The sequence below is a fragment of the Schistocerca americana genome, chromosome 7 (assembly GCF_021461395.2).
Source record: "Schistocerca americana isolate TAMUIC-IGC-003095 chromosome 7, iqSchAmer2.1, whole genome shotgun sequence".
NCBI classification, from domain to species: Eukaryota; Metazoa; Arthropoda; class Insecta; order Orthoptera; family Acrididae; genus Schistocerca; species Schistocerca americana.
In genome coordinates, this window is record NC_060125.1 from 500,572,929 (window position 1) to 500,594,977 (window position 22,049).

The 22,049-nt window shown below is 42.2% G+C and overlaps 1 pseudogene; it reads right to left on the bottom strand.

Annotated features, from left to right (window-relative positions):
* Positions 1-8,089: 8,089 nt before the first annotated feature.
* LOC124623407 lies at positions 8,090-8,207 on the bottom strand (annotated as a pseudogene).
* Positions 8,208-22,049: the final 13,842 nt, after the last annotated feature.

The window sequence follows — 22,049 nt, forward strand, 5'->3', positions numbered from 1 at the left end:
TCCCGACAATGTGAATACTGAGGGTAAAGAAATAATTTTACTTGAATGTTGGTTTTAATACTACAATGCTCTACTGACAACGATCCTTTTAAAGAGGGACTAAGGCTTTTCTTGTTTTCCTACAACGAACAACAGTTTGACATATTTCATCCATTCAAATGTTTTGTGCGTCTTGAGGCTGTCATACGGAGAAGCCGGAGACACCCATCGCGCTCTTCGAGGACCGGCCGCGAAAGCCAGACTGCGGAACGAATGTGTGCCACGCTCAACGCTTCTCGTCGTCAGTACATGACAACTGCCTTGTTTTGTTTTAGCTGTGACTGTTCCCTCGCGTTTCCACTTCACAATCACAGCTGTCGACTTGGACAGCTTTAGAAGGGTCGAAATGTCCCTGATGGTTGTTACTCAGGTGCCATCCCCGTTCGAAGTCACTGAGCTCTCCTGATCAACCCACTCTGCTGTTAGTACTTCTCTGCTGACAACACAATAATTCCTGCTTCCTTTTATACTGGAGGGTGCGCCTCTCGCGGTGTGTAGTGGTCGACTCCACATTACATAGGTTGCATCTAGATATTTTGGTTAGATTAGCTGCAGATAAATGCCGGGATCGTACCTTGAAGACAATATCCTCCATCATCTTCCCTCAGTCCGTCTGTAATGACCTCGTCATCTACAAGATGCTAAATCCTAGTCTTATTTTCCTCTCGCGCGTGCTAAATTTACGCAGATTATTCCATGTTTCTTCACAGAAATATTGTAAACAAACGATTTTTTACATCTGAAATGGAACGAGTAACCTGGTCACAGACTGGGATCTCTTTTTCCCGTCTACAGGGTGGTGCACGAAATGTGTACCAACTGTTTCTTTCACAATTTACGACGCACATTAGATATCCCGCTGGGATCTCTACAGCAGTACCAGCAGAGCTTGGAAAAACAAATGAGTTACGAAATGACGTGTAATTCACGATACTGCCGCTAGGAGACTAGTAAGCAGCAATGGCTGACGACACACCAACGATCGGAAATTGTTACTTTTTCATGAAACGAAAAGCCTTGTTGTGACTCAGAGGCGTTTTCGACAAAAGTTTAACACACGATGGGTCCCTTGCAAGAAGACCATCCACAGGTTGTACGATAAATTTGTACAGGAAGGAACAGTATTGGAAGCGAAGCGACCTCGGCCTAAACCTGTTTGTTCGCCGGAGAATATTGAAGCGGTACGAGTTGCTGTACAGAGAAGTCCCGGGAAATTGTGTAGAAAGGCAGCAGTGCAATTGGGAATATCCAGACGCTCCGTTCAACGCATTCTTAAAACTGACCTCCATATGTACAAGATGACATGTGCACAGAAGCTCACTGAAGAACACAAGCAGCAGAGACCAGTGTTTGCTCAGTGGGCGGAGGATACGGAAGAAACTCTCAACAACGTTTGGTTTTTAGACGAGGCGCATTTTCATTTAGGTGTGGTTAACAAATAAAATGTACGTTTTTGGACCACTGAAAACCCAAAAGTGCTTCATGAACGACAACATTTTGCTCCGAGGATTACAGCGTGGGCAGCTATTTCCAGTCACGGACTTATTGTACCCTTTTTCTTTGAAGAAACTGTGAACAGCGAGCGTTATTTGAGCATGCTTCGCAATAGCTTCATTCCATAGCCTTGCTACTGCCTTGCCCTTCAACACACAGTGGTTCATGCAAGATGGAGCAAGGCCACATACTGCAAACACTGTGTTGGAGTTTTTACACGAGCATTTCGACATGCGGATCATTTCACTCAGGTTTCCAGGTCGCTTCAATGACGGACAAAATTGACCCCCCCCCCCCCCCCCCGTCCCCCCAATAGTCCAGACCTCAATCCATGTGACTTTTTTCTTTGGGGGTACCTAAAGGAAAAATTTTCCCGAAACGTTCACGTGATGTAATGGAGCTCAGAAGACTTATTCTTCAAGCTTGCAGTGAAATTACGGAAGACATGTGCCGTAGGGTAATCACTAAATTCAGTGTTCGTTTGAAGGAAGTTAGGAAACTAAATGGTGGACATATTGAGCATGTGCTGAGTTAGAACAAATCTCCATGGACGGCTCTTCATTGTAGTATATGTTCCTTTCAGATTGTATTGACAATAAAGTTTATATTCAAAAACAAAATGGTAACACATTTCGTGCGCCACCCTGTATACAATGTGTGTTCGGAGAATGTTAATTATCCGTCTACACCAATCTCGTCCCCTCAAAAATAGACCCAATTACATATGATACACATATGTCAGTGCTCTTTCCGGCGTTAGAGACACTTCAAGAACTCTATCTCCCAGATGGCCATCAGTTCTGTCAGCGATGTGGTTTTAATCACGTCTATGCTTATAAGACGAAATTGCTTTGTGGTTTTCTTTATTTTTTGGTAATAGTAAACAGTCACATGGGACTACGTCTATCTGGGGTCTCATTACAGTACTGTTTTCGCCAAAAATTCACAAACATGCGATGAAGTCTGAGCAAGTGCATTATCGTAGCGCGAAAGCCGTGAACTGTTTCGCCACAAATCCGGATGTTCTTTTTCTCTAACTGCTTCACGCAAAGACTTTGAACATGTCAGTAGTACTCCTTATTGATCGTTCGACCTTGTGGCAAAAACTTATGGCGCACTATGCCATTTGACCGCATTTGCCGAGCTTTTTTTCGGTCTTGGCGATACAGACTGAGCCTTAGCTTCAACGTCATACCTGTAAACCAATGTTTCAGCATCTGTTACAATGCGTGTCAATAGTTATGCATCGCGGTTCACTTAGCGACTCCACACCAGCTTGTTTTTGCCGCAGTTTTCGTTCGAAATTCAACAGCTTTTCCCTTACATATTTAACCCACAAAGTCTGGAAAAAGATTCGTGTAAAGAGCTAAATGATTTGCCAACAGACTGTTTTTCGGAAATCGTTCATTAGTTTTTGTCCACGATTCCATCGCCGGACGATACGCTGGGCCATCCAAGGGAGCTCGTCGCCTTTAACGTCTTCACGGCCTTTTTCTAAACGCTTATACCACTCCACAAGCCGTGTTTTACTTATAGAAGGCTTAGCATGAGGAATATTTAACATTTTTAAAACTTCTTTACTTTGTTCCATTCCTATGGTAAAATATAACACAAATTTTTGCTCAATTTTTAAACAAAATGAACAATCGCCGATAATAGCAAAGCACATGTAATCTTCTTGGCAGTTGACAACAAACTGAATACCCGACATCGCTAACACAGCACAAATAACTGTCAGGCATGTTCACCTACAAAACAACGAAAAACTCCCGCAAATCGGACCCGTACAACACGTAAAAATCACAAAACCCCCTTACCTTTTGCCATACAAATCTTATTTCGTATATTCCACTCCCGCCTCTTACTAATAATACGTAAGAAACTGTATGCTAATACTGTTTCTCTGTATTCAGAATTATTCGCTGTTGTGACGAAAGTCTTTACCAAAAGACCTGAATACAAGGCAAAAATTACGACAAAAACAGAACAATAATATGAAATGTGATCATTTATTGTCGATTTTCGTTGTATTATATAATAGCAAACAAGTGTGAAGTCTCTTAAATCCCGTCCGCTGTACCGTTGGTAAGACCCAGTTGTTTGTTCCTATGCACGTTTACTGTCTTGCCTGGCACAAGCATGCGGCTCACTAGACGAATCCTTGGGGCCTACAGAACAGCTCTAATGTACCCTCTGTGCAGGATATCTCAATCAGCCTCACTCATGCTAATTGAACGTTTAATGAGAAAGCTACGGCCAAGGAGGGCCGTCATGCGATAGCACGTCGGCCAATCCTCTTTTGCGAGCAGGGGTGGGGTGTCCCATCCCCCTCCTCCCGACTCGCCAAGCTCCACCACAATACCACGCAGACTCTTCAGGCACTTCAATACCCACACACCTCTGGAGCTGGATGATGGACAGAGGCGCAACGTCTCTTCGCAAATAATGTGAAGGCAACAAAACGCTTTGCTTCATGTCCGTGGGATACAATAGCACCAGAATGGTAATAACGTAATACACAGGTCATTTGAGCAGAAAGTTTAAACTGTATATTGAAGAAATTTATTCATATTATAATTTTAGCTGTTAAAGTAGCAACACTATTATGGTGGCTTAGAACGAACGTCAAATTGGCATGAAGTGTAAGACATACTTGGATACGTAAGTAGTAAACGTTTCAGTGCAACGGCGTGAAGTAGGAAGGAGCAACATCACCTGTATTATGTCCTACCCTTTTACCCAGATCTTCAACCATGTTCACATACAGCGCATGTATTGCCCACATCTCCTCCTCCTCCCTCTCTCTGCCCATCTCCTCCTCTCTTTCATCCTCTTCTTCCCCATCTATTTGTCCAACTCCTTCATCCCCTATCTCTTTCCTCCTCCTCCCCTCCTCTCTTTCCACCTTGTCCTTCTCTCTGCTCAGCCATGCTCTTCTACACTTTTAGCCCATGGAACACGTTCTGAAGCTCCTCATGTAACTCGATAGTCGTGCAGGGCAGCCTAGATGACAGGAATTACCAACAGCTTTTCACCCCTATGGGATCTATGTGACACCCCACTGTACACCTTTCCAGATAATACACTATGTGATCAAAAGTATCCAGACACCTGGCTGAAAATGACTTAAAAGTTCGTGGAGCCCTCCATCGGTAATGCTGTAATTCAATATGGAGTTGTCCCACCCTTAGCGTTGGTGACAGCTTCCACTCTCGCAGGCATATGTTCAATCAGGTACTCGAAGGTTTCTTAGGGAATAGCAGCCCATTCTTCATGGAGTGCTGCACTACGGAGAGGTATCAATGTCGGTCGGGGAGGCCTGGCACAAAATCGGCGTTCCAAAACATCCCAAAGGTGTTCTCTAGGATTCAGGTCAGGACTCTGTGCAGGCCAGTCCATTACAGGGATGTTATTGTCGTGTAACCATTCCGCCACAGGCTGTCCATTATGAACAGGTGCTCGATCGTGTTGAAAGATGCAGTCGCCATTCCCGAATTGCTCTTCAACAGTGAGAAGGAAGAAGATGCTTAAAACAGCAATGTAGGCCTGTGCTGTGATAGTGCCACGCAAAGCAAGGGGTGTAAGCCCCCTCCATGAAAAACACGACCACACCATAACACCACCGCCTCCGAATGCTACTGTTGGCACTACACACGCTGGCAGATGACGTTTACCAGGCATTCGTCATACCCACACCCTGCTCTCCGATAACCACATTGTGTACCGTGATTCGTCACTCCACACAACGTTTTTCCACTGTTGAATCGTCCAATCTTTACGCTCCTTAAAACAAGCGAGGCGTCATTTGGCTTTTACGACGTGATGTGTGGCTTACGAGCAGCCGCTCGACCATGAAATCAAAGTTTTCTCACCTCCCACCTAACTGTCATAGTACTTGCAGTTGGTCCTGATGCAGTTTGGAATTCCTGTGTGATGGTCTATAGATGTCTGCATTGTGTTTGTTAGGTATGGTTCAAATCAGATATGTGTAAAACCATCAATTCCATATAACTTGTGTTTTTTAAAGAGGATCTACACAAACGCCTGCGAAAAATCACAAAAAATACCAACTGGCGTTGTTTTGTGGCTGCCTTGTATGTCTATGGCTGCCTTGTATACTAAATTACGCACCATCTATACTCTCAAATCTAATAGATTCTACTAGATTTCTACTAGAAATTTTATCATCTATTCTCCCTAGTGAACTATATACGCAATGTTATTAATATTTCGTTATTTGCTGTTTGTCCTGACGTTGCAATTTTAACGGCCAGTAGTGTCTATTAAGATCAGTGGAGGTCTTAATACGCTCTCTTGTGTCTGCGATATAATGAAGAATTCTCTGATACCGTTGGATGTCGATAATTTCATTTGTATAACAATCTCATTCAAAACTTTTTTATATGAATTATTTCATATTTTGTGCATCACTGCTTGCATTCGGCGTGAATGGAAACGTAATTGTTTATTTTATATAGTTATTTACAGTATTTCCAATTAATTTTGTCAACTTTCACGCAAAGAATATTTGGCAGTTATTTCAAATACTGTCCCTGCCAGCGATGTAAGTAGTTAGATTTTTTCCGTCAAACATTTGGTGGGAAGAGCAGCTGTGTGAGGGTGTCACAAGAAGTCATTTGTAAGGGTGGATATATTTTGTGTGCACTTTGAGATTGCAAGTAGTGGGAACAGAACTAAGGTGATTGTCAACCATTTGTCGGAAGTGTTTAAGAATACAGAAGTTAAGAATGTGAACATATGTTATGACAGTCACCCACAACAATTTTACAATCCGGAAAATTTTAGTTTTCTTCGTTTAGGAGAACCCGGAGAAAAGAGCCGTGTTCCGAAAGTGTTGTGTACATAGTTCCGCGTAGTCAGCGCGTACACAACTTTCTCACTAGAGCGCCCCGCTAAGCACAACAGCACAGGCGCAGCGCTCTGTCTCCGCACTACGAGATGGCGCTGCCTTAGAGATGGACCAAATTCTGCTTCCGTCGATCCGTGTATTAATACGTAACGCAGTCAATGAGATTGTTGCTAACGTAGAACCTTTTCTCCTCGCAGATCACACTCGCACAGTGATACCTGGACGCGTGAGGTATTATAACGAGTGTACAGACCTCCGATTAGTCAGTCTGCATTTGTCTGCACCAGTCTGTACCAGTTTGCATTAGTCTGTACCAGTCTATAGTCACGTTTCAGTCTGCGCATAATAAGATTACCATATTCTTGTACATAGCCATGAAGATAAATGTATAGACACTTTAAGTATCAGAGAAATGTGAGAATAAGATTAACGTACCAAGACCAAAGGAACTTCAGATTGTCAATTGTAAACAGCATCCAGAATAAAGTTACGTAATGTCTATGCTTTTTATTATTTTAATAAATGTGTGTGAAAATTAATCAAGTTCTGTTTAAAGTTGGTCACCGTCAATCTGCTACTCTAAGCGTGCAAGTGGCATTTCTATCGTCTGACCTAACGGCAGAAGATAAACACGCCACGATAAGACCACGAGACATGTTGCTGACAAGTCAAATAATCTGATGGTGTGTGTACCGAAGGTCTTACAGTACGCACACCACAGAAAGCAATGTAGGCAGCATGTAAAACCTTCCAAGGACCAGATACAAAAATTGACTTGAACATGTCCACTTTTAAATTTCCTCAAGATGACGTTCATCTGCAGTTATATCTGTCAAATGTGTTTGATCTTTTGTTGAAAATGCCACAGAATCTACCGGTTCGCTTGCAGGAAGTGTTCATCGCTGTTCCGCAGTTGCTGCCGAAATAACAGCAAGTGGTTCCTGGCGGCGGGTTCGCGTGCTCCACTTGCACGGATGGCAGCTTTGCCACCTGCAGCCAGGGGGCGTGTCCGTCGCCGGCCGGTTCTCTTATCCCGAGCGGCATCGACACGGCCTGAGCACCGCGCTGCACAGGACCGCGCCCTCATTCCTGCCCACGCGATCGACACCTGACGGGGGCACACCAGACTCCGACATGCTCACCGCCTGTCTGAACAGCTACTGCAGCTCAGCAACAGGTGGCCGCCGTCCGTGTCACCACACCTGCCGGCTGTCGCCCAATCACTGACCTCGAATCTACTCGGTGTTTCCTACTGGTTTACACTGGGAATGGGCTAAAGCAGTGGCTTTCAATGATTTTCAGCTAAGCGCGCCACTGTGCCTTAGAATTGTGCCAAAGAGCTCCCAACACATCTCCCTCTTGACCTCAAGTCTTCCTGATTTAAACACAGTCGAACTTTACCTTCTACAAAACTCTTGCTAGGTAAAAGGTATTTCCGTACACACAGCTGAAAAACTTGGATAGTTTTTATACATAACAAAAGCACTCCGTCTTCAGGCCACGAGTGGCCCACAGGGACCATCCGACCGCCGTCTCATCTTCAGTAGAGGATGCGGATAGGAGGGGGCGTGGGATCAGCACAACGCTCTCCCGGTCGTTATTATGGTATTCTAGACCGAGGCCGCTACTATTCGGTCGAGTAGCTCCTCAATTGGCATCACGAGGCTGAGTGCATTCCGGAAAAAATGGCAACAGCGCATGGCGGCCTGGATGGTCACCCATCCAAGTGCCGACCACGCCCGACAGCGCTTAACTTCGGTGATCTCACGGGAACCGGTGTAGCCACTGCGGCAAGGCCGTTGCGTAGTTTTTATATGTAACAGCTTCATATTAGTGTAAATTAAATTAAGATGTACAAAAATATTTTTCGTCTACTTCTTCTTCTGCACTTCATGTTCTAGGCAAAATGCCTGTTCCGACTTCAAATTCTTTTTTACATCTACATCTACATAAAAACTCCACAAGCCACCGTATGGTGCCCGGCTGAGGGCACCCTATACCACTACATGTCATTTCCTCTCCTGTTCCAGTTGCCAATAGAGTGAGAAAAAGACGGCCGTGTATATATCTCAGTATGAGCCCTAATTTCTCGTATCTTCTCTACGTGGTCCTGACGCGAAATGTTTGTTGACGGCAGTAGAATCGTTCGGCAGTGACCTTCAAATGGCGCTTTTCTAAATTTTCTCAATAGCACTCCTCGGAAAAAATGGCGCTTCCCCTCCAAGGATTCCCGTTTGAGTTTCCGAAGCATCCTGTAACACTTGCCTCTTGTTCGAAGGTACCTTTAACAAATATGGCAGCCGGCCTCCGAATTACTTCTATGTCTTCCTTTAATTCGACCTGGTGCGCATACAAACATTCGACCAGTACTCAAGAATAGGCATTAGCGTCCTATATGCTCTCTCCTTTACTGATGAACCGCACTTTCCTAAGATTCTTCCAATAAACCGAAGTCGACCATTCCCCGTCGTTACCACAACCCTGACATGCTCGTTCCATGTCATATCGCTCTGCAACGTTACACCCAGATATTTAAACGACTTGACTGTGTCAATAATGTTGCATTCGAACATTATGGCTTTGTTTTTCCTTCTCATTGGCATTAACTTATATTTTTTCTACATTTAGAACTAGCTGCCATTCATCACAAGATCATTTAGGTATATAGAAAGTACTATCGGTCATATCATACTGTTGCCACTGCTTTATAAATTTTGATTCTGGTGGTCTTCCTTGTCTTGTTATTTAACGTTCATAGCGTCATATGTACCACTTACGCGTTAAAAAAGTTGAATTGTAGTTTCTATGTCTCGATCTTTAATGTAAATGGTATATGCACTTAGACAGCAGAAATAAAAGATCTGTTCTATGGGTCTTCAGTTGATAACTATCTATGAATGGAATGCGTATTTTCTACATCTACATCCATACTCCGCAAGCCACCTGACGGTGTATGGCGGAGGGTACCCTGAGTACCTCTATCGGTTCTCCCTTCTATTCCAGTCTCGTATTGTTCGTGGAAAGAAGGATTGTCGGTATGCTTCTGTGTGGGCTCTAATCTCTCTGATTTTATCCTCATGGTCTTATACTGCTTGACTCTTCGGTGAAGGTATGTTCTCGAAACTTTAACAAAAGCCCGTACCGAGCTACTGAGCGTCTCTCCTGCAGAGTCTTCCACTGGAGTTTATCTATTATCTCCGTAACGCTTTCGCGATTACTAAATGATCCTGTAACGAAGCGCGCTGCTCTCCGTTGGATCTTCTCTATCTCTTCTATCAACCCTATCTGGTACGGATCCCACACTGCTGAGCAGTATTCAAGCAGTGGGCAAACAAGCGTACTGTAACCTACTTCCTTTGTTTTCGGATTGCATTTCCTTAGGATTCTTCCAATGAATCTGTCTGGCATCTGCTTTATCGACAATCAACTTTATATGATCATTCCATTTTAAATCACTCCTAATGCGTACTCCCAGATAATTCATGGAATTAACTGCTTCCAGTTGCTGACCTGCTATTTTGTAGCTAAATGATAAGGGATCCAGCTCTCTATGTATTCGCAGCACATTACAGTTGTCTACATTGAGATTCAATTGCCAATCCCTGCACCATGCCTCAATTCGCTGCAGATCCTCCTGCATTTCAGTACAATTTTCCTTTGTTAAAACCTATCGATACACCACAGCATCATCTGCAAAAAGCCTCAGTGAACTTCCGATGTCATCCACAAGGTCATTTATGTATATTGTGAATAGCAACGGTCTTTACGACACTCCCCTGCGGCACACCTGAAATCACTCTTACTTCGGAAGACTTCTCTCCATTGAGAATGACATGCTGCGTTCTGTTATATAGGAACTCTTCAATCCAATCACACAATTGGTCTGATAGTCCATATGCTCTTACTTTGTTCATTAAACGACTGTGGGAAACTGTATCGAACGCCTTGCGGAAGTAAAGAAACACGTCATCTACCTGTGAACCCGTTTCTATGGCCCTCTGAGTCTCGTGGACGAATAGCGCGAGCTGGGTTTCACACGATCGTCTTTTTCGAAACCCATGCTGATTCCTACAGAGTAGATTTCTAGTCTCCAGAAAAGTCATTATATTCGAACATAACACGTGTTCCAAAATTCTACAACTGATCGACGTTAGAGAGAGAGGTCTATAGTTCTGCACATCTGTTCGACGTCCCTTCTTGAAAACGGGGATGACCTGTGACCTTTTCCAATGCTTTGGAACGCTACGCTCTTCTAGAGACCTACGGTACACCACTGTTCGGTTCTGTTAATAAGGCCTTTTCGCTGAAATGTCATTACTCTAGTTACAGGTACCGAAATTTCGAAGTTATATTCTTTGACAATTTTTTCAAGTCTGTACAGATCTTCGAAGTTCATCCTCTCTTTTATTGTACTGCTATAAGATCATCCACTGACAGTAGAACATTTCCAAAGTTCACATTTTTCGGCTCTTCTTTGTTTTCAGCCATGTTGAGAAAATTATTACAAAATTCATTGGTTTTGTCACTAACTAGACACCGCAGATTTTCACCGTGGTCCATCTAATACTAGTAAATAGTAGGATAAATCGCACACAATACACATCAGACATAGGAACCCAAATAGTAATGAGACAGCTAAAGTTCTCTGCAGCCACGCAGAATCATTCAGCAGTAGCTTAGTATACGGATAAATATACATGTAGAGAACTGCATGCTCAGCTATCTTGAGCCATTCCAAGAGTGGTACCATTGTAACAGAATAGGGATAGAGAGCCGTGTGGTCGTAGGTTTTCTTTTGCAACTACTTCCTGTTCTTTTTTTCTTTCATTTTTACATTTTTCTGTTAATAAGGCCTTAGGTTTTAGCTGCACATGTTTAATATTGTATATTCAATGCCGTATTGAGAGAAATACAGAATGATACGAATCTAAACTAGTATTACAATGTTACAGATCTTCTTAAAAGTCAGAGCTCTACAAAATTTTCTTATCGGATAACATCAGATTTTTTAGATGAAAATGTTAAAAAGTTGACTTACATTTCCTATTTTAAGTCACTATTGTCTTATAGCTTGATTTTCTGATGTGAATCGGCATTGAGGAGAAAAATGTTTATTTTGCAGAAGCATTCAGAGGATAATATGTGGTGTCCACTATGGAAACTATTTTAGATAGTTCTTCAAGCAGCTGGGCACACTGACAAGTGTTTCAGTTTATTGTCGACAATCAATCACAATACGAAAACAGTAACACATACATATATAATGTCAGAAGGAGAAACGATTTACACTAAGCATCACTTAGCCATAGTGTGGCACACAAAGGAGTGAGGTATTCAACCATAAAATCTTTGATCACTTCTCTGTGATGCAAAGAATGTAATGGATGATTAAATTAACTTCAAACGCAAACTGACATCATACCTGCTTGACAACTCCTTTTACTCCACAGAAGAATTTCTGAAGATGTGCTATAACTGTATAACTATCTTGTTCCATATCACAACGAGAGGTCGCCATTACGATCCACGAAACATACAACTAAGTTATTATCGTGGCAATTAATTAGGACATTAAATTCGCGTTCATTTTTGTCATTTAGTGTGTAAGAGAACAAAGCAAAGAAAGCCTCCCCCAGGATCCACTTCTCTCTGCAGCGCTCACCTTCCTATCCCTTTTTATACTCATCATTCCCTCGAGAAGTGAAAATGTCTCCTACGGGGGCGATAATGCCCAAACTGCAAATTACTGGGAAAAACTTATTACGAGTAATAGGTTACAAAATCCCAGTTTCAACTAGGTAATATGTTCTAGAAGCCTATTAATAGTCTAATACTTTTCATGTGGACCGTGAAGTACGCTGCAACCGACGCAAAAATTCACAGTACTGTTGTGATGTGCTTCTAAGTGTTTTATGTGGCTGAAGAAATCATTTTCATTTAAGATTTATTTAAGATTTTAAACATGATATTTAGGCTTCCTTCAACAATTAACAGGCAGTCAACATGTAAACTGAAAAACGTTTCAGGAAAAGGCATAGCGAGAAAAGTAATGAAACACAATGTATTTCCGATGTGACTGGAAGAAAATACTTTGGCGCTATCGACTTAACAATGATCATAGTTTGTTACATGAACAATTAATTTTTACAGCGTCAACTAGCGCTGCTTCTGTTCCACGACCAAAGCAGATCGTTATTTAAACTGATTTAAAGTTGGGAAAAATAATGCTAACTGGGTACTAATCCTACCGTGGCTGCCGAGGGCCACATTTGATTTAATGTGTGTGTTAACGCACATAACTATGTAAATGAAAATATGGCTTATAATATTTTGAGAAAGCATCCGTGGTCTGAAAGCAATATTTCTTCAATCATTCACTTCGTTATTTTCGGGTGACCTAGTCGGTACTGTGATTGAGGACTTCACTTCGACGGCTATCTTCTGCATGCCTCTTCATGTATGGACAACTATTGTACTCTCTTACTGCATCAAGACTTCTTCTCGTTCTACGATTTCTTCCATCCCATACTTAACTCAATTACCTTTTTAGACGACTCCTTCATCACTCAGGATGTGTCCCATCAACCGACACCTTTTAGTCACGTTGTGCCATGAATTCCTCTTCTTTCCAATTTTATTCTGTACCTCTTCATTGGTTAACCGATTTACCCTATTAATCCTCACCATTTTTCTGTAGCAAAATATTTCAAAAGCATCTATTCTTATACTGTCCGAAATGTCTACTATCCACGTTTCCTTTCGGAATGAGGCTACAGTCCCGACAAACACGTTCAGAAAAGACTTTGTAACCCTTATATTTACACGATCCAGTCACATTAATGTGACCATCGCGCATGTTCATCGTCAGCGTTGAATAACCACTCGCAGACGGTAGGCGGTATATGAAGCACACTGTAGGGACGTGGTGAACAGTCCGTTCGTCGTCATAATGCGGAAAAAGAGCGATTTATCTGACGTCCAAAACGGCATGATCATTGGCTTTCGAGCCAAGGGTAGAAACACATCCGAAACCGCTGAGTCTGTAAACTGTTCGCGTGCCGCCGTGGTTAAAGTATATCCTGCACGGCAAAACGGCGCCGTCCAAAACTGGCGCTGAAGCAACTGTGGTGCACCTTGGGTCATGTACACTGAAAAGCCAAAGAAACTGGTAGACCTGCCTAATACCGTGTAGGACCCCCACGAGCACGCAGAAGTGCCACAAGACGTAGCATGGACTCAACTAACTTCTGAAGTAGTGCTGGAGGGAACTAACACCATGGATCCTGCAAGGCTGTCCATAAATCCGTAAGAGTAGTAGGGAGTGGAGATCTCTTCCGAACAGCATGTTGCAAGGCTCCCAGATGTGCTCAATAATGTTCATGTCTGGGGAGTTTGGTAGCCAGTGGAAGAGGGTTCTTGAAGTCACTCTGTAGCAATTCTGGATATGTGGGGTGTCGCATTGTCTTGCTGGAATTATCCTGAGGAGCTATGACCAATCGTTCATCTTCGATAAAGTGAAACACATCTCCTCTACTGAGCAAGTGTTCATAGCTGTTAAGGTACGCACTTTAGAGCCCACGTTTACTGGACATTTTTGCTCGTTTTTGTCCACACTGCCACCACTGAAAGTTACCAGCCCTACACTCTTCGTAACACAAGAACCGGTACATATATTCAACTGTCAGAGGTATCAGAACGGTTTTCGTTTATAACTTTCGACTGGTTCGTTTCCGGTACAGGGATCCTTACTTCAAATTAAAAAGTCCGTAACATCATCACGGAATCACCCCGTGTATACATACATTTACATACGCCGGCGCCTATAACTGTGACGCTCTGTAGTCTCGTTAGATAACGTTTCCGGACATGGGTTCAGATTCAAAATACGATGTACTCACTCCCCTCTACAAGTCTCAGAAGCCTGTAACGGGAAATCCGACCTTCCTGTATATCATGTCCAAAGAAATGCTTCCAAAACACTGCAAGCATTAAGAACGTATTTTAACTGATGTTGATTCTGTTGGCATAAATGGGGTAGGATTCGGCATATCTGCGCTCTTGAGCAAAAAAGAAAACCTAACCAGTGTACCGAGTTTAATTGTGAAGCTAAATCTTGCCCTAAATCTTACTAGTGCTTTGAGAAAACTGCCAACGATACCAACAACTGTTGCAAGCACCTAAGGTAGTTTCTCTAAGTTAAAATTAATTAAAACCATTTTAAGTTCGATTACAGAAAACCATCTTAATGGTTTGGCCATTTAGGTAGTTTAGCATAAAATTGCTGATCAAGTAAGTATAAAAGATGTAATAAAGTTTGCAGAACTGAAAGAAAATAAAACGCTTTTGTGATTTTAGCATTTTAGCGTAGTTGTTACCTTGTTTTATTTCGAAAATAATGGCTTTTAAAAAATTATTTGGTTACCAATTTGTGGCTAGGTACAGATATTTCTTAATTAATTTTTACTGTTTTGTACTGCTTAATTATCAGTGTTACGTTATACATTCCTTTCTAAAAATAAGATTTTATAACAATTTAAGTAAGATTATTTGATTTCTATTGGAAATAAAAATGTACGAGTATTTATAGGGTGAACATTAATAAAACCGACAAACTGGGACGGATTCCTGAAAGGAAAAGGAAGAAAAAAAGTCCTATGAATATGGGTCCGGAAGTTCCTCTGCCCATGTGCCATGGTTTCTTCTACGTTGCAAGCTGTGTGATTGACGCAACGCACTGTAAGCAACAGAGTGGACCGGTATTGATGTTGGGAAGAAGCCGAGATGGTGTTTGTGTACGTCCAAGAAGATGGAAACGGTCGAGAGGCAGCACGGCCATACCTAAAAAAGTACTCTCTCTGACACCAACCACATCACACAATATTTCAAGACCTTTTCGGGCGTTTGTGTGATCATTATTCCTTTCAGACATACGAACGTATAGGGAGGTGGCGTTCTGTGCTTACACCGGATTTGGAGTACCGAGTTCTACAGCGTATTGAGACGAACCAAAGTACAAGCGGAGTGGCCAGCCAACATCGTGTAAGCCAGAGTAAGTTTATATTTATCCCGCATTATAACCGCTACTAGCCCTATCACCAGCAACGAGTGTGGGGATTTTCAGCAGCGGATTTCCATTTACGGGAAGGATTTTTTCGATGCTTTTTGCACCAGACCAACACAATTATGAGATTTCCGTCCTCATTCCTCTTTACCAGTGAACCAACCTTTACCAGAACTGGCAACATCAGTCTGCATAGTCGGCATCTGTGGGCTACAGACAATCCTCAGGGAATAGTTACGGCGTCTCATCAGTATCAATGAGCGGGCAGGGAGTCTTGGGATACCACATATTTGGACCGGCCATTATCAAACAACTCCTCGACGGAGGAACATACCTGTACTTCCTGCAGAAAACTCTGCCTGGGCTACTTGAGAACATGCATTTGGCAAATACTACAGTTTATGTGGGTTCTGCATACCGGTGCACCACTCCACTTCCACAGTATAGTTCGAAGACACCTTGACAACATCTTCTCGGATAGGACGAAGAGGACCTGTAGCATGACCTGCCAGATCATTGGACTTAAATCTCCTACAATTTTACCTCTGGGGGCATCTGAAAAGCGCTGTGAATGCTGAACCAGTTCCTGACATTCAGACACTTCATCAGCGTCTTCATGACGCCTGTGACTCTCTTTGAAGAGCAGCAGTCCATGATGCGACGTTATAGATTCCCCTGGCGGCCAATTTGAACATCTGTCGTGACATGGATGCGATGTCCGGCCCCGGTAGCTGAGTGGTCAGCGTGACGGAATGTCAATCCTAAGGTCCCGGCTTCGATTCCCGGCTGGGTTGGAGATTTTCTCCGCTCAGGAACTGAGTGTTGTGTTGTCCTAATCATCATCATTTCATCCCTATCGACGCGCAGGTCGCCGACGTGGCGTCAAATCGAAAGACCTGCACCAGGCGAACGGTCTACCCGACGGGAGGCCTTAGCCACACGACATTTCATTTCATGGATGCGATGCAGCTCTGCACTGTGTTCCGGGACGATTTGTTATCGTTGCTGGTACACCGACCATTTCGGACCCATGTTCCTAGGAGCTTTTTTCCTTCATTTCCAGTCAGGAATCCTTCCCTGTAGTTTTTCGGTTATGTTAAGTTCACTATTATTATTATTATTTTCGATTATTCCCTTTTAAGAGAGCGATTGAACTTGAGTAGTCAAGATTTCTTTTTCTTTCTTCGTTCTTCCCAAATCCTCTTCATACGTTCACTGTGTTCTCTCTTGTGTTCTTCCGACCATTTTATTTCCTGTTCTGTTCTCAAATGGCTCTGAGCACTATGGGACTTAACATCTATGGTCATCAGCCCCTAGAACTTAGTACTACTTAAACCTAACTAATCTAAGGACATCACACAACACCCAGTCATCACGAGGCAGAGAAAATCCCTGACCCCGCCGGGAATCGAACCCGGGAACCCGGGCGTGGGAAGCGAGAACGCTACCGCACGACCACGAGCTGCGGACGTTCTGTTCTCCGTGTGTTCTTGTTTAAGTGTGTTTTTCTTTATGATGTTTCTAAACTGTTCTGTGTTGTTCATGTTGTCTTGTGTGATCCCCAGTTCTTTAACGTCTTATTCTGTTTCAGTGATTCACTTTGTCTTGTTTTTGCTTTTGTTTACTATCTCAAAGATTTGCCTTGTGAACCTACTTTTATTCATCCTGCTGATACGTCCATAAAATTTCATCCTTGTCTTTCTAATGGTGTCTGTTGTTGTTTCTATGTGTTTGTAAATCTCTCTAGTTGGCCTCTTCATCCAAATTCCTTCCCGAAACACTGGTCCATATATTTTCCTCACAATTTTTCTTTCCTGCTTTTCAATCTCTGTGATGACCATGAATCACTGTAGTTTCTGCAGCATAAAGTGCTTCTGGTAGGACTACTGTGATGTAATGCTTTAGTTTTGCATTGACAGAAATAGATTTCTTATTATAGTGATTCCAAGTGAGCTTATATGATTTTTGTAAAGTAGGGAGTCTATCTTTATTGGCTATTGAGATCAGTAGTCCTGATGGTTGGATTATCTCTCCCAGGTATCTGAAGTGAGCAACTTGTGCCACTGTTGCGTATTGAGTAGTAATGGGGAGATTATCTACAGGTTTGTTTTCCATATATTGTGTTTTCTCGTACGAGATTTGTAGCCCAGTTTTCTGTGAGATTTCGTGTAGTTTTTCCAGTGCAAGTTTGGCTTCCTGTCTTTTGTTCGTTAGAATAACAAGATCGTCCGCGAAAGCCAGACACTTCACCCTGATTCTGTGCTCTTTTTTAATCCCAAGCTGAATTCCTTTTATTTCCTTTTCCCATGTCCTCACAGTTTTTTTTCCAGAACCATGTTAAATAGAAAGGGTGACATTCCATCTCCTTGGCGAACACAAGTAGGGATATGAAATGCTTCTGATGTTTCTCCCAAGAATTTAACTTTGGTGGTTGTATCTGTTAATGCCTGTTGAATAACTGACCTTGTTTTCCTGTCAATCCTGAACTCCTCTAAAGTGTGGAACAATGTTTGTCTTTCTATTGAATCGTAAGACTTTTTAAAATCGACGAGTTACCAAGGTATTTCTACATCTTCTCATTTGCAAAATTGTTTTTAAGTTTTTAAGTTTCATACCTGTTCGATGCAAGTTATATATATATATATATATATATATACCGGATTTAAACCCACTCGAGAATCTGTAGGACGACCTCGATCGGCCTGTTCGAGCCATGGATCGCCAACCAAAACACCTAACGCAGTTGGACACGGTACTGGAGTCTGCGTGACTCAATATTGCTTTCGGCACCTGCCAGAGCCTCGCTGACTCTCCTTCTTCACGTCTCGCAGCGGCCCGCGCTTCAGGATGTGGTTATTCAAGCTTTTGACACTTGTCACACTAATATGATTGGTTAGCGTATATTCGATGTTAATCAGTTCCTCTTTTGCTGAAACGATTTTGTTGCTGTTGCCATACTACATTCTGTATCTTCTCTCTGGCCATCGTCAGTTATTTTGCTACTTAAATAGTAAAACTCATTTACTACTTTTAGTGTCTCAGTTCTTAATCTAGTTTCCTCAGCATCGCCCGATTTATGTGGACTAAATTTTCTTACCTACGCTTTTATGTTTATTGATGATATTCATCGGCTCTATTCACATGATCTTTCCACTCTTTGCCGTCCCTGACAGCATTAATCCGTCATCGGCGAATTTAAAAACATTTATTACTTCTCCATGAACTTTAACCCCCTTTTCAAATTTATCTTTGGCTTCCTTTACCATGTGCTCAATGTACAGATCGAATAACATCAGAGATAGACAATAAGACTGTCTCATTTACTTCCGAAGTACTGATTCTCTTTCTTATTCTTCCACTCTTATAACCGCATCCTAACTTCTATGTAAGTTCTGTATAACCTTTCAGTCACTGTATTTCATCGCTGCCATCTTTAGAAATTCAAAGAGTATTGTAGTGAACATTGTCGAAAGCTTTCTCTAAATCTACAAATACTGTGCATATAGGTTTGCCTATTTTCAGTCCTTATTCTGAGATAAATGATAGTCAGTATTGGTTTTCGTGTTTCTACATTACTCCGGAACCCAAGAAGGTAAGACCTACAGTAAAGGTATTAATCACGCAGTAGAATTATGCTTATTGCAGTCACGTAATATTTCACTTCAGAAAAAGATATAATGAGCCAACAAACAATCAACTCAAAACAGCGCTTTATATTACAGTCCTCTGTAAGAATAAGAACTAAACAAAATATTTTAAAATAATGGACTGAATATCATCGATATTAGAGTTTAGAATTTATGCAGAGAATGAGTCATTCGACGGGTGTCAGTAATAGCCACGTAATGTACAAGAAAAATATGACGAGAGCATTATAGGAGGGACATAAGGTTCAGTTAGACATAGATGAGAAGGTTATTCTTTTAAAAAATATCAACTCATCGTTAGCCTATAAAGGTTTAAGGGAACCCGCAGTATGCTTAAATGTGAATCGCTGCCCAGGGAGATGAACAACAGAGCATCTGTAATGACACCTACAGTCAATAAATGAAATGGCGGTTCAGAATAAATTCTGTGACAGCGGGAAAACTTCTGGAAAGGTTGACGAAATCAGGTACGCATTGAACAAAGTAACAGGCACTACAGGTTATACCATGAGTTCAAGAGGCAGCATGCTAATTTTATACTAAAGGTTTTGCACCGGGTAATTATTGAAATCAGAAACAGCACTGCATCTCTACATCGTGACTATAGTGTTAGACAGGTAACAGTTTAAATGTTTAACTTACGCTCTGTAGAGCAGACACGAAGTAATCGCTGTTGATTTAGTCACAGAGAGTCCCGAAGACAGATGCAGCGTTGGATGCTTATTGCTTTCTGTCCCAAAAATGTCGTTCGTATTTAAAAGTGTATCCGTGAATCAGGACTTCGATCTTCCGCGTTAGACAGAATTACCGCAACTTCCTCGTGAGAATAACTTATCACAGACCACTTCTAGCACTATTACTTCCTTCCTTTGAAGTAAAGCTATAGCAGCGTATCCTCTGAACATCAGAAGTACAAACACTGAGTGACGCCGTGTTTGCCTGCCGACGAGATAGCGGCGCTTGCCCTATCTCCGCCGGCCCTGTGCGGGACATGGTGTCTCGCAACGCTGTTGCAATACGATTTGCAGTAAGTACGCCTCTTTCGCTTAAACGAAGATACGCAGTCCATCTGCGACTACATCGACACTGATGCTTCGTAAGTCAGACGCTTTACAGCCTCAGTCATTTCGCTTCGTCCTCCATTCGCGGAAGAGAAAAGGTAGAATCTCTGTCTACTCGTGAAAACTGCCATTTCGTTTCTGGACTGGGTCATTTTTCTCTGCCGGTGGATATTGTCTACGACAGGTTGCAGTAGTCTGGGCATATGAACCGATTTCCCCGTAGTTGAAAACTTAGGGAAACCCTCGCTGGGAATAGCAACTACAGAAGAATTAAAATTGGAAACAGGAAACGGCCAACGAAAATGTATCTGTTCTGCTCCTGTTTCTGATTGGCTGAAGGCACAAAATGTTAAATAATTTCATGGAGATGCTCGCAGCTCGCGAAATGGGCTAACAGGGAATACTGAACGTACGCACAGACCAGCAAGAAAGGTCATATGTTTGATCTATCGGAGAGTGCCACGGAGATGCTGAAAGAAGTGAAGTGGGAGAAGCTTGAAGATACAGTATGGTCCAGTCACATTAACACTGTGCCGTCCGCCGACACCAGTGGTGTCGTGCGCGAAATAGCGGTCAACGGCCGGCGACACCACAGTGGTGTCGTGAGCATAGCATCGATCAGTGGCCGGTGACAGCACTTTAGTATCTTTTTCATTCTGCTGGTGTTTTGTTTAGGTAACAATAAGTTACACACATCAAGTTTTTTGTTTTTATAAGTACTTGTGCCGTTTCATTATGGCAGACGAAAGAGACGATACGATTATTTACGATGAATGCGCGGACGTCTTGTCTGTCATTCCGGACGACTTGGCCGACTGGGAAGAAGACATTGGATATGAAAAAAAGAAAGTGAAGCAGAATCGTCGGAAGATAGTGAAATCGTCCAAAAAGAGTTCAGCGAACGCTACAGTAGCCAACTGATTCGGATGAATCTGACGAAGAAGACAGACTATGATTTACTGTAGATCAATAATAAATTTGAAGAATCTCCGGGTCGACACATATTTCCCAAAGATACATAGAGCGTCGTGGACATCGTAGAGTTATACAGTGGGAACGATCTATTTAAATATATTAGCAACGAAACCAACAAGTATTACAGTCAAAATTGCAATAGAAGGAAACTGGATAAAAAAAGTACCGAATTTGTCGACGTTACGGGACCGGAACTTAGAAAATGATTTGGGCTTGTTATCCTTAAATGAACTGTAAAGAAAACAAGGATCGATGATTACTGGTCAACGAATCCGTTAATAGACACACAGATATTTCGCGAAACGATGTCCCGCAACCGATTCAGAGAAATATTATAATTTTTCATTTTTTCGACAACAACAATAAACCGGATAATGCCGACCGGCTTTTCAGAGTGCAATTTGTGACTGATTATTTTTCCAAAAAGTTTAAAGAAACGTTTAATCTAAGTCAAAATGTCTCAATTGACGAAGGAATGATACCGTGGCATGGACAGTTAAATTTTATAGTTTACAATCCGTCGAAAATTACGAAACACGGCATATTCATTCGGATGCTGTATGATTCGAGTACGGGATACATTTCCTCATTCAAGATATATTGCAGCCCTGGACAACCTTAGCAAAAACAGTGATGGAACTACTGATACCTTCTTATGGAAAGTGGCATCACCTCTACATGGATAATTATTATACCAGTGAAAAGAAAATTCGAGTTTGTGCAACGATACGGCAAAATAGAGGATTTCCGGAAAAATTAAACGCGTAAAAGTCAATTTGTTTGAAGTTTGTCGTCAACGGAAAGGGGACAAGCGGCCGACGACAAGCCAAGTAATCCGAATTAGTGCTGCCGGAGCCAAGCGAATGATACTGTACGAGACATGCGGACGGCAAAGTGTTAAT